A 3,957-nucleotide genomic window follows, 5' to 3' on the forward strand; every position below is an offset into this window, starting at 1 on the left:
ACAGGCGGTCTACCAGTGATGTACCAAGGCCAGTTGATAAATCTCGGTGCATTCCGAGAAGGTTTAATACTCGCTCACGAAAAGAGACAAGAGGGGTGCGCCTGTGCAAGTAGGAGTGTCGGATTGCAAAGCGGACAACGGGGAAAAAACTCGGACACATGAGACGAACCCGAATGCAAATGCGATGCACATGATGACATAATATGAAATGCATGGCATGAACAAAATGCAAAACGAAGAAAAAACCCAACAATGAAGGGAATATCATATCGCATCTCCAGAAAAGGCAAGAGTCGGAGTTACAAATATGGAAAGTTGTATCCGGGGTGTTACAGAGGAGGTCGAGTCGCCACCTCGTTCGGAACGTCGATCAAAGCAATCTCAGGATCCCGCGAGGAAGCGTGGCAAGGCAGTGCCTCCCAAAGCCCAAGAGCACAGACGCACTCGGACTTCATCTCCGGTGCCAACTGAGAAGGCCGTCAAGCAGCTTAAGACTGCTCCTACGAAATCTCGGAAGGCTCTACCCAAGATCAAAGTGGATGTTCCCGTCACCTCTGCGTAAGTATTTTACCTTCTTTTTCCCTTTCTCGCGTTGTTTGGGAGCTGCTACATGTTAGTCGACTCATTCTGATGTTTAACCGAGTGAGTTCTAATGCTTTCAGCGCAACTACTTTTGTGACCTCCATGGACATCGATAAGGACAAGGACAATGAGGAGACTGAGGATGCGGCCACTTCCAAAGCAGGTACAACTCCACCACTTTTCCCTTATTTTGCCAACTAGTACTGCCAATCAACTGAGCTCTAACTGTCGAGTCCTTTGCAGCACCACCGAATGTCATTGATCTTCTGGACGATGACGAAGGCATGCCTCAGCAGATCATGGGAAGAAAGAGCAAGACCTTGAGCAGGAGGGCGCCCGCGAGCAAGGTGTCCCAGTCGACACTAGTGTCAGAAGCAGTGACCCAGCAATCAGGGACCCAGCTCGAACCTTTGTTTCTTTTGCCGATCCGTTGTCGACTAATCGTCCTTCGGCATCGACTGCCCAAGACTTTGCTCCGACCGTACAACTTCATACCTCATATCCCCTAGCTGCTCCAACCGTTCCACAAGCTCCACTCTTCGCCACCCATCATGTCCCGGAGGACCAAGTGAGTGTTGCCAAGGAAGCTATACGCCAGGCAGGCCTCATGATGGAGCAGATGAAGGTGGTGCGCGAGGCCAGCCAAGCTGCTTATGATGCCAGCTCGGCTCTCTGGTCCAATGTCCAGGTTGGTTGTCTTCTGACTGATCTTTATCTTGATGCTAGTTCTGTTAGGATATGCTACCCAAAAACCGCTGTGCTTTGTTTCAACTTTTGCTGAGTTTTTTTACTTGAGTCGACTAGGTTGTGTCAATTGTATCTTTGAACTAGTGGGGGCACACAGAGTGCACCCATTGGGTGTAGTCCCCGAGGCCGTCATCGAATGGTTGGTTAGGCGGGGGTCTTGTCAAAAATGTCTCTTTACTATTTTTCCACTCGGTCTAAATAGGTCGTGTCGAGTGGAATCCGGACCAGTGGGGCACACTGAGTGCACTCACTGGGTGTAGTCCCCGAGACCATGGTCGACTGTGGGCAGTCGGCAGTGGTCTGAGAATAAGTATTGCCTCTCTCTTTTTTTCGACTAGACGGACCATGCTTATTGAAAAGTCAAACCAGTGGGGGCACGCTAACTGCACCCACTGGGTGTAGTCCCCGAGACTACTGTTGAATGTTTGATTCGGCAGTAGTCTTAGAACTCTTTTTGCTGTAATGATGTGAACTTGTATCTTATCACTCAGAAGCGATCGATCTTTGATGATCCACTCTCGACTGACGTGTCTCATCTATCGACAACAGAAATCTTGTGCATTCAGGGCTAAGTTCGCTGAACTCGAGCAGAAGCAAATTCAGCTCAGCCTTGATCTGGAACTGTCTAAGCAAAACCTTCATAAGGCCAAGGACGGAGCAGCTGCCATGGGAGGTAACCACTTGTTGACTGTTTGCTTTGCCAGCTTTTACTTTTTGCCTTTTGAACCGAGTGGCTCCACTCGAACAGATGTGCGTAGCAAAAACAGACAACTCCAAGCTCGTTTGAACAGTGTTATTTCTTTAGACAAAATGAAGCAGGCGCTAGAATAGAAGGACCTTGACCTTGCCGCTGCTCAAAAGACGGCACGGGAGAAAACTAAACTTGCCGACAAGAAGCTGGCTTTAGTCGGCAAGCTAGAAGAAGAAAATGCCAAGCTAAAGACTGTCGTCGTCAAAGCCAAGAAAGAAGTCGTGCAGCTGAAGAAGGATAAGGTGGTTCTGACCGACAAAGTTGAAGATCTCGCTCGGAAGAGAGACGAACTGGAGGTTTATCTGGGAGAACTTGCCAAGAAGTAGTTCCTTATTATTGAAGGTACTTTCCCTTGTCCGACTGATTTGCCGCTGTCGACTCTTCATGTAGCTGTCGACTCATCAATTTTCTGTGTGTGCGGAATTCTGTCAAAACTTCGAGGAAAAGACTGGGCGGATTGAGAATGAGATGGACCCCATAAACTCCCCCATCAAGGATGAAGCTGCAATGGACGTGCTGCACCTGGAATCTCGCCTCGCTAGCATCACCAACTATCTGGCTCGACTGAAGGTTGCGGTATCACGGATTGATGCGGAGCTCTGGCCGAGGGAGACATTCCAGAATGATCTCGAGTCTCTAATGACTCGACTCAACGAGATCCCCGGTCGAGTGCAGGCGTGGAAGAAGTCATCTGCCCAGTGCAGTGCTGACATAGCTCTGTCTCTGGTCTGCGTCCATTGCAAGGAGGTCAAAGAAGAAAAGCTCGTGGCCCTCAAGGTTGCCAATACCAAGAGGCACAACTTCCAGTCCTTCATGGAAACCTTCCTCAATGCTACGACTCGTATTGCTGATGGAATCTACCTGGACGAGTTTGTCGAGCCAGCTAGCCCTCCTCCCGTCAAGTGAACAAACTTTAAGCCTCACTTTTATTTGCCTCGGGATGCCAAGTGATTTTGTAGTTGTTAAACTCCTTCAGGCTTGACGCCCGAGTACTGCCGTTGGAGGTTCTGGACCTTGATGGATTTATCTGAACTGGGCTTTTCTATGAATATGCTTGCTTTGTCTTTGCTGGTTTTGATTCCCTTGACTCTGAGTGAAACTCGATTCTTCACTCGAAATATACAGTGTGTTTGTGATGCAGCTCCAACGAGATTGCCATGGACATGAGCAACAGATGTCGTGTATGACCTGCACCTCATCGTCCTTACGGATCAGGATGGAGCAGACGTTGTACTTGTGTCGAAGCTCTGACAAAAGGGTCACGGACATCAACACTAGATGCTATGCACGACCTGCGCCTCGTTGTCCTTGCGGATCAGGATGGAGCAGCCATTGTACTTGTGTCATAGCTCCGGCGAGAGAGTCATGGACATGAACACTAGATGCTACGCACGACTTGCACCTCGTCGTCCTTGCATATCAGGATGGAGCATGTGACCAAATTTCCGAGTGATAAGGTTGCTCCTCACTTAGAATTTGTTTTGAAACTTAGGCGAGTACAGGACTGCAGCTAAGACTCCGAGTGAGAGGGTTGCTCTTCACTCGGTAGGATTTGTTTTAAAACTTGCGCGAGTATGGAACTGTAGCTAAGCCTTTGAGTGAGAGGATTGCTCTTCACTCGGTAGGATTTTTGAAACTTAGGCGAGTACGGAACAGCAGTTAAGCCCCTGAGCGAGAGGATTGATCTTCACTCGGTAGGATTTTTGAAACTTAGGCGAGTACGGAACTGCGGATAAGCCTCCGAGTGAGAGGATTTCTCTTCACTCGGTAGGATTTTTGAAACTTAGGCGAATCGAGTTCGCAGCTAAGCCCCCGAGTGAGAGGATTGCTCTTCACTCAGTAGGATTTTTGAAACTTAGGAGAGTACGGAACTCCAG

Source organism: Triticum aestivum, chromosome 1A, assembly GCF_018294505.1.
Source record: "Triticum aestivum cultivar Chinese Spring chromosome 1A, IWGSC CS RefSeq v2.1, whole genome shotgun sequence".
Taxonomy (NCBI): domain Eukaryota; kingdom Viridiplantae; phylum Streptophyta; class Magnoliopsida; order Poales; family Poaceae; genus Triticum; species Triticum aestivum.